Here is a 9,980-nt window from a genome sequence, read left to right on the forward strand (position 1 = left end):
CCGAGCCGAAGTCGGACGCTTAACTGACTGAGCCACCCAGGCGCCCCCGTTTAATTATTTTTGAAGGAGAGAGAGACAGAGTGTGAGCGGGGAAGGGGCAGAAAGAGAGGGAGACACAGAATCCGAAGCAGGCTCCAGGCTCTGAGCTGTCAGCCCAGAGCCTGATGCAGGGCTCGAACTCAAGAGCCGTGAGATCATGACCTGAGCCGAGGTTGGATGCTCAACCGACTGAGCCACCCAGGCGCCCTAAGTTTAGCTAATTTTAAATGTAATTGAACTCCACATAGCTTAGATAGGTGGGGCTTTATTGGGGGTGGGGCGGGGGGGGGGCGATGGTGGTGGTAAGAAAACCCCAGGGAAACCTTCCTGGAATTTTTCCAGAGACAAATATCCCAGGAGAATGCTAGGATGTGCAGTCATCTTAGAGCAATGGAAAGACAAGTTCAGAGTATGCTCATGACCAACATTCCTACATTGGAGGGAGGAATGGTGCCTGCGTCTTCCATATTTAGGCTTCACCAGGCCCGGTCCCTGTGCTACTGAAATGCCTGGTGTTCTTTATCTGGTAAATTCTTTCTTGCTTCAGTTTCAAACTCACCTCCTTCAGGAAACATGTTCAGGCAAGGTAGGGATAGGTGTGGACGCATGTTCTAATGTGCTTCTCCTGAGGCCCATCTACCTGTGTTTTGACTCACTTTTCAGTGTTTGGGGTCCTGGGTTTTTGGGGTACAGGGGCCCTCCTTTGCTGTGTGAGGCAGAATGTAGCAAATGTCTCCTGTGCCTGAGAACAGCTAAAAGAAGCTGAGTGTCAAAGATCACAGAGTGAGTGAATATAGGTTCAGAACAGAGAGCTGTCTGGTCCAAGGTCTGGGTAAGTGATTTATTGCTGTTCTGATATTTATCCAAACGCCATGTACATTCTTGGGCGTCTGTTGACTTGTTGCCAATTTCCTGAGGCTGTTTTCCCAAGTGAGCCGGGGATACCCACAGGGGTATCTGAGATCATTCAGGAACGCAGGCAGAGGCACAGGCTTTATTTTAGGGGTTACGTCTTTATTGTAATGAATGTTAGGGAAAAAACCCCACAATGAACATATGCAACTTGAGACCTGCCAGGTTCTATTTCTCAGTATAAGGTCGTCCAGGTTAAAACCAAATGATTGATGGAAAGTCAACTTAGAGACGCATCACGAGTAAATGGGAGTATAGGCTGTGAGGGAAAAGTATCACAAGGGTGGTATGCAAATTGCGGAGTCCTAAGAGATTCAACACTCAGTCTAAAATGTTCCCCTTTTCAAGAGAACCGCTCTTCGATGGAGCGCGTGTGTTTATTTAGCACACGTTTATCAAGATGAGTGTGATACGGCTTTTGCCCTTGAGGAACTTACAGTAAAAACAGGCTCATAAAGGAATGATCACGGTTCAGAAACAACAGCTAACATTTACTATAAACCAGTCATCTGCAGGTGCTTTGCCTGCCAATCACCTCATCCGGTTTCACAGGAATGATTGAAAGTGGATTTGACTTTTGTATCCATTCTACAGATGTGGAAACTGAGAGAAAGGGAGATGAAGTAACCCAGCTGGCTGTAGTGGAGCCAGGATTCAGAACCCAGGCACTGGAGCTTTGAAGCCGGGTTCTAGTAGCAAAGTATACACAGGCCCAGGGGAGAACAGGTGACTCAAGGACAAATCGGGAGAGCAGAGGAAGGCCTGCTCAGAAAGGGGGCCGCTCAGGAGTGCTTGGGTGCCTTCAGTCAGTTAAGTGTCGAACTCTTTTGAATGATTTTTTTAAAATTTTTTATTTATTTTTGAGAGAGAGAGAGAGAGACACACACAGAATCTGAAGCAGGACCCAGGCGCCGAGCTGTCAGCACAGAGCCGGATGCGGGGCTCGAACTCATGGACCGCGAGATCGTGACCCGAGCTGAAGTTGGGCGCTTAACCGACGGAGCCACCCAGCTGCCCCAAGCATCCAGCTCTTGATTTTGTCTCAGGTCATGATCTTGCAGTTTGTGGGATTAAGCCCCGTGTCGGGCCCTGTGCTGACAGTGTGGAGTCCGTCTCTCTCTCTCTCCCTCTTTCTCTGCCACTCCCCTGTTTGCACGTGTGAGTGCGCGTGCTCCCTCTCTCACTCAAAATACATAATTAAACTTAAAAAAACAAAAAGGGAGACCTCAGGCTCTGAGAATTCTACATGGCGAAGACAATAGTTGCAACAGCAAGAAGATGGGAAAAGATGGATGGAGTTTGGGATAGGTATGAGTACTTCAGGGTGTAGTTGGAGTTTAGGAAGAATACTAGGATGAGTGGGAAATTAGTTTATGATTTAAGGGTCGCTGTGGTGAGAGGACCCAGGCTGATAAGTAGCTCAGGTTTTCCAGAAGCAGATCCTGAGCTGCATATCTGGCCGCCAAGCGATGAATAAGGAAATGCTCCACGGAGAAATCAGCCAGGGGGTGAGGATGAGGGGACAGGGGAGAATCGGACAGAGGCCCGCAGAGTGGAGTTCAGGCTAGTCCTGCAGGAAGCTCTGGGACAGAAGTTCTGTCCCAGAGCTGTCCTTAGCCAAGGCTCCCATGCCCCAGAGTCGTTGGGTAGGAGCCAAAGATGGGGGCACATAAATTCCCAGGAGCTTCCAACTTTCTGTGCACAGGGACAAAGTAGACTCCAGTAGCCTGAGGGCAGTCTTCCAAAAAAACCGATTTCCAGGTGCTGCCGTTTGGGGAAAAAACAAACAAACACACACAAAACAAACTAAACAAAAAAACACACTGAAGGCAAGATTATCAAATGGTAAAAATGGATCTGATTTGAAGAGACCTGGTTTTGGGGGGACACTAATGGTGTCTGCTATAATGAAGTTTGGAATCAAAAGACATCTTTCTGGAGAGGCCGTGTTGGGGACAAGGGAACTGACACAATGTTGTCCAGCTGGCATAGCTGACCCAATGGCCCCCAGTAAATCTTTTTTGCTAGAACCTATATTTTTCCTCCCAACGGCCTTTGATCGTATCTTTCCTCTCAAAATAATGTTCTCTCCTTTGTATTTAAGAATTGAAAACTTTTCATGAGTTTATCTTAATTCCTATAATAAAGTTGCCAGATAAAAATTCTATTATTAACTCACTTATAAAAACCTTAATGAAAACTGCGTTATAGAGGTGGTTCAACAACACATTGGTTAAGGTTATCTGATGAATTGTTTGTTTCATCTATCTAATATTTTTCAACTTACTGTTTTTTTCCCAGGAGATATGGCTCACATATCAGCCAGGAACCCTTCCTTTGCTTGTTGAGAAGTAACACAATGAAGATTCAAGGTGCTTTGTGTAGGGTGAGTAGGAATTGGCACTGGATACCCCCAACCTCTCTTCTAGCCTTTCCTCCTCGCTGCATATTCTACTCTGTACACCTTGTATTTGAACAATGGGACAAGGCAGCAGAGGGGCCAGTCTATGGTTTGGACCTCCCTGTCTTCACTTCAAATGATATAATCAATTGGTCAGAGCCCAACGTCTAGGTCTTTCCTCTTCTTATTGCGTGCATGTTAATTGTATGTTTCTGATTTTTTTAAGTAATAAAATGTTGGGGCAAAAGTAATTTCTACATATATGAATAAAATATATGTCATCTAGCAAAAAAAAAGGAATTAAAACTTTAAAAATTAATGTAATTCTATTGAACTCAAAGGGTTCAGACTTAAAGATCAATAGAGGATTATATAAATGCAGCATAAATGCTGTATGTAGGTTTACAGATAACTTCCTGGACTTGGCCCAATCCTGCTAAGACAAGATTGACTGGGGAGTCCTGGATTATCAGCTTACATGTAGACAATAGTTGAAGCCAAATCTTGTAGGATTGTTAAAGAAAGGGACAGTTTTCAAATAACGTTATCAAGTTTAACGTGTGTTAGCAATTCAAAGTTTCAGTCTAGTGTAATTCCATTCAATCTAGGCCTTTTGTCAAGGCCAGTGCTATCCAATGGCAATATAATAGGAGCCATAGGTCACTTAAAATTTTCTAGTAGCCATGTTTAAACAAAGTGAGAAGAAACAGGTGAAATTACTTTTACCAAGATGAAATTTAATCCAATATACCTAAAATATAATTTCCAAATGTCATCAATAAGAAAAGTTGTTAACGAGGTGTTTTACGTTTGTGGATGAAGTCTTTGAATCCAGTGTGTATTTTTGAGGTTTATAGCATATTCCAGTTTGTAGTATTGGACAGCACACATCCAGGTATTTGAAAAAACATAGCTCAATGGCATCATATGCCAATTTAACTTACACAAATTCAAATGTATGAGCATCCGCTCCCCATTTCCCTAGAAAAAAAGAACAAGTCATTTAAGTAGTGTGGACTGCTCAGTTTATATTCCGCTCTGTGAGTTTTCTTTCTTTCTTTCTTTCTTTCTTTCTTTCTTTCTTTCTTTCTTTCTTTCTTTCTTTCTTTCTTTCTTTCTTTCTTTCAGTTTTATTTATTTTGAGAGACAGAGAATAAGCAGGAGGGGACACAGAGAGAGAGAGAGAGAGAGAGAGAGAGAGAGAGAGAGAATCCCAAGTAGGCTCCACGCTGTCAGCATAGAGCCTGGTGTGGGGCTCTATCTCTTGAACAATGAGATCATGACCTGAGCTGAGATCAAAGTTGGATACTTAACTGACTGAGCCACCCAGATGCCCCAACATTCTGCTCTGTAAGTTTCTATCCTGGGTGTGCTTTCACAGAGGTAAATTTGCTCTCTCCTACCTGACCTGAGTCCCCATCTGCCTCTTATGATATGCTTGTCATGCTACATTTAGTGTGTTCCTAGCGCTTAAAGATATTTATTATTTCTTACAACATAACCTCTAACGCAAGCCAGCTGCTTCATATGGCATTCATTTGAAAAATACTCATGAGTTCTATCACTGGAGGAAAATCTGCCTGTGATGGGCTCAGTGAGAGGTACCAGTTTGTTGATTTCCAATATGGAGCAAGTAAACTTGGCTGCAACAAATCTAGCCATCGATATGCAAGAGAGAAAAACTCCTATAGTTTATGGGCAATTTGATGAAAATCTAAGGCTAATTTTGACTTTGTGAGTTTCACCTTATGGACAGAAAAGTCAAAGAGAAAGCTATTAGTCCACTGCAGTAAAACGGGCCTTTCATTGCCTGGTCATCTGTTGAGCCCTCGTGATGGGCCAGACATGGTCTCCTTCTTACCCCGACTCCCAGTTCGTGCACACTCAAGACCTATGAGTCCTATGAGTACCCGAGGACACATCCCCAGCTGATGGATGGAATCGCATTCAGGCCTCCTTCCCCGCTCCGTTGTCCCATATTCACTCTCCTTCTTGCTCAGAACTTTTCTTTAATTCAAAATTAGTTTTTCCTGTTTCATTCCCTCTGAACCCTGCTTCCTTTTCGCTGTAGAGAAGATGGCCATTTTGATGAAGAATCGGTCCTGTGGATGCTAATCCATGAATCTCTAAGGTAAGGTGTGTGTTGGGAGCACATGCCTGTACAAACAGAACTCCCTCTTCAAAGAAGAGACTTTGAAAGCAAGAATGAAGTTGGATAGCTCTTCAAATGGTTTCAAAATTGCCCCTGGAAAGAGATGATAGGGATCATATGACTGGGTCTCACTGTTAAATGCTGGTTGGTGCATGTAAGCAATAATGTTAAGGTCTTCCTGGCAATCCAACTTTGTGATTATAACAACTCTTTCCCTAGATTTGGCCTTCTCACGTTTTCCTTGAACTTTCTGCCAAGTGTTTCCTCAGAATGTGGCATCACAGATGGGAGTTGCCTGGAAAAAGATCCTTTACCTTTTAAGGCTGTTTATCTTCGAAGACACTAAAATAATAATTTGTGATAGCTTTAATAGAGTTTAAATGAATGAATAGATTTAGCATTTATGTTATTTGGAGTTTATAATTTCAGCTGTAAAGTGGGATTTTTATGGTTTTGTGGACTTAGGCAAAAGTAGATGTGCATCCAAGCTAATATAGATTTCAGCTTTTATGTATTAAAAATGGAAAATTTATAACATATTCATCAACTTGGGAAATTAAAATGGTATCTTTATCTTTATAAAAATTGAAAACCAGTCATTATATCTTGTAATAGAGATTAAATAAATAAAATAAGCTTCTAACATAACATAAATTTGACACTTTCATTATTTTTCTCTAAATGTGGTGCTTGTGACAGTTCACTTGGCACTAAGAGGATATTACCTTCGGTTAGTAATTAAATCTGGTTCTGAGAAATTTAGGTTCTCACTAGATTCTAAGTTTCTCAAGGTCAGCCCCAGGTCTCTGTCTTCCTGGCATCTAGCACATAGTAGGCCTACAGTATATATGTTGAACCAACAGGTAACTTTGGGTCTGTCAGGCCCCAAGAATTGTGACTTACAGAAGTGGAAAATCTTGGGGGTATGATTCCTTAAATATGAGGAATGAGAAGACAAGGGAGGGCCCCACTGTCTCGTAAGCACCTACTGTGTGCCGGGCATTCTGATTGTTGTAGTGATGCCACACTATGTCTGTGGTGCTGGCTCAGGGTCTACGGAGTTATCTGTATTCATTAAATACTCGTAGACCTTTAAAAACCAGGAACAGACCAAATCCCATTACAGTTAAGCCAGTTAGAAGGAGAAACCACACACAATTGAAGTATTTCTAGGTGCTTCTTGGTGGTTCCTTTATTTCAAGAACTTTCCAGGGCAGGGAATGACCTTGCATTGTTCCCGGGGTCCATGCTAATGGAATAGTTTCTTGGTTATTATCCAAGCCTTCCTGGCTCATTTTAGAGTCGCGTTTGGCCCATGCAAGGTGAGGACAAGCCCTGCCCCAGAAGTTCAGCACAGGGTCATGGACTTTCTTCTTTCTAATATGTTCCAGGCTAAAGTTATCCAGCGAGTGGCTTCTGTTGTAAGAAAACCAATATCACGTCCATCCTGAGTAAGTTTACACAGTTACCTAACCTCTCCACGTAAGTGAAAATTCTGATATCTAACTTGGCAGTTGAGAGTGAAACGAATTTATTAATCTGCACACTGCTGGCAGATGGTATCCGTTCTCCATTGTCAAAATAATGCCTTGTAACAAGTGACCACAAAACCTCAAGGGCATGTGACAGTAAGTGTTTATTGTTCATGTGTTTGGGTCCGCTGGGGGTTGGCGAGATGGTTTGGCTGATCTAGGCTGGGCTTGAGCACATTTCCGCGGCTTGCCTAGCTGTCAGCTGGCCGATCTAGGCTGAGACATCCGGGGAACTTCCGCTCGAGCCCGCATGTCTCTCTTTCTCTGTCTGGCCAGCTTGGGCACATTCCCGTGGAGGCAGCAGAGGTACAAGAGAACAAGCTTTAATGTGCAAGCCCATTGCAAGTGTCTGCTTATGAGACATCTGCTAACATCCCATAAGGCAAGAGCCAACATGAGCACGTGAATGATTTTGATTGAGTTTAGCATCAAAGAGTGAGATGGGCCACCCTGCCCATGGAGGAAGGCAAAGGCTCCCAAGCAAGCTATATGGCAAGAGGCATGGATACAATGAGGGGTAAAGATTTGGGGACATTCTGTAATATACCCCAACAAACACTGGATGGTTTTAAAGAACAGCTGGCAGGGGCACCTGGGTGGCTCAGTCGGTTGAGTGAGTCGGGTCATGATCTCATGATTTGTGGGGTCGAGCCCCGATTGGGCTCTGTGCTGACAGTGTGGAGCCTGCTTGGGATTCTCTCTCTCCTTCTCTCTCTCTGCCCCTCCCCCACTCACACCCTCTCGCTCTCAAAATAATAAATAAAACTTTAAAAAAGAAAGGTGCTATCCAGCACCTGAACTTCTTCCCTACGTGTGGGGTATTGGTATATAGGTCTTGGTGAGAGGCAGAACCCCTCTCCTCTGAAGGAAATGAAAACAACTGGAGATACCTGGTTTCCCAGTGTTTCTGGCCTTTAGTGCACAACTCCATGATCTAGTCCCAGCTACCCCGGTATCTTTGTCTGGAGCCCTGAATCTGGAGCTGGGATACAAGGAAGGTGGTGGTGGTGGAGGCCACATACAGTTTCAGGACAGATGTGTTAGTGGTGGTTTCCTATGAGTGATGGCAGAATGATTGCATCAATGGTCCTAATTTGTCACCCTCCCCGCCCCTCCCCCGCCCCCTCCCCCCGCCCCAGTATCAGGGCGTTTATTGTGTGGTTTTGCAGTTCCCTTAGCAAAGAGGCAGAATCTATTTCCCTACTCCTTAAACTGAGGCTGGTCTTGTGATTTGCTTTGGCCGAATTTTTGATGGTGCTCCCAGTTCTGAGCCTCGGTCTCAAGAGACATTACATGCCTTGCAATTCCTTTGCTCCTCTCCATGAGAACCCACCTGGTCTAGACATGGTGGAGGATGAGGGACATGTGGAGCCGAGCAGAGTCACCACAGTCGTTCCTGGTGAGGCCAGCCTAGGAAAGCCAATAGTTGGCCAATGTGGAGCCTCACCAGTGGCCCTGCCAAGATTACAACGCTGCCTATGAGCCTCCGAATGACGCCAGGCACGTGTGCCACGAACATACGTTGTCATACGTGCCTGGGTGTTTGGGGTTGTTTGTTAGCCTTACTGCAGACACAGCTAACTGATACACTGTGTCCAGTGCTAGACTAGTTGTGTGGTGGGAGTTTGAGTAGTTCTGTCCGCCATCTTTGTCCGTGTCTATTTTCAGAGCCTGGTCCTCCAGAATTCTTGGCAATTATGAGAGTTACCCAGGACCTTCTCAGCAAATTCCCTTTGTGCCTGCATCAGCCACAGCGCATTTCTGGTTCCTACACTTAAGAACTCTGTCTAGTAGGGTGCAAGTGTAGTGCCAGCTCTTATTATTATTCTCCCATTTCTGTTTCTGTTTGAACTGGCACTTATCTTCCTAAACTTGTTTCATTCACAAATTAAATAGCGTCTGACACTCCGTCTTCCTCGAAAAGCCTCTCCTGACTAATTGGGAAGTGCCAATTTCTTCTCCCATCTCGGGTGCCAGCAACTTCTCAGCCTTACTTGTCACTGCCTTCCACCATCCTCAGAGCAGCAGCGGGACAACTGCCGCTGTTCTCACATAGGTGATTCATCTGTCAGGGGTTTACAGAGTTGTCAGTGTTTGTTCGTGTCAACATCGCCTACTATAGAGCCCGAGTGCACGGTGGACACAGATGGTGTTGATTTAATTGATTTTTCGAACAGCACGTGGTCGTTCGCTTGATTCAGGTGAGTACATCAGCCTTTTGATGATGACGAACAATTCAGATATTGGGTGGAGACAGGCAGTTGGTGGCCAGACAAACTTGCTTTAAAGGAGGTTATCTGAACCGAGCTGTGTCTCCGGCTTCTCTCATCAGCATCTGAGAAGTCTCCTGGGAGCGATTGGCGTAATGGAAAAAATGGGAACCTTGGAGTCAAAGAGCCGAGTTTGTATCCTGGCTCGGTGCAGTAAGTGAATTACTCAGCCTCTCCAAGCTCAAGTCTCCTGAGCTCTTTTTTTTTTTTTTTTTAATTTATTTTTGGGACAGAGAGAGACAGAGCATGAACGGGGGAGGGGCAGAGAGAGAGGGAGACACAGAATCGGAAACAGGCTCCAGGCTCCGAGCCATCAGCCCAGAGCCTGACGCGGGGCTCGAACTCACGGACCGCGAGATCGTGACCTGGCTGAAGTCGGACGCTTAACCGACTGCGCCACCCAGGCGCCCCTCCTGAGCTCTTAAATGAGGGCACAACAAATACCATCCCTGTTCATTGGTCAAAGTTGTGAGAGTCAAAAGAAATACTGCTCGTGGACATGCTTTGCAAAATGTAAAGAACCGTACAAGAGCAGAGGAGTAATGACCGGTGCTAAGATATTGAACTTTCTTTTAGGAAAGGCCAGGAGGAGATAAGAAGTTAGCTCAAGCCCGTGGTCAGGTGGTTACTGAGAAATAAATTCTCAGGCCCGGTCAGGAACCAGTAACCACTGG

The 9,980-nt window shown here is 44.8% G+C and overlaps 1 long non-coding RNA gene across 1 annotated transcript; it reads left to right on the plus strand.

Annotated features, from left to right (window-relative positions):
- Positions 1-1,131: 1,131 nt before the first annotated feature.
- LOC131511695 (uncharacterized) lies at positions 1,132-9,414 on the plus strand. Its single transcript, XR_009261673.1, has 4 exons — positions 1,132-1,677; positions 3,253-3,337; positions 6,896-6,955; positions 8,705-9,414. It is a non-coding gene; the product is annotated as an uncharacterized LOC131511695 (long non-coding RNA).
- The last annotated feature ends 566 nt before the right edge of the window (positions 9,415-9,980 follow it).

The sequence above is a fragment of the Neofelis nebulosa genome, chromosome 5 (genome assembly GCF_028018385.1).
Source record: "Neofelis nebulosa isolate mNeoNeb1 chromosome 5, mNeoNeb1.pri, whole genome shotgun sequence".
NCBI lineage: Eukaryota > Metazoa > Chordata > Mammalia > Carnivora > Felidae > Neofelis > Neofelis nebulosa.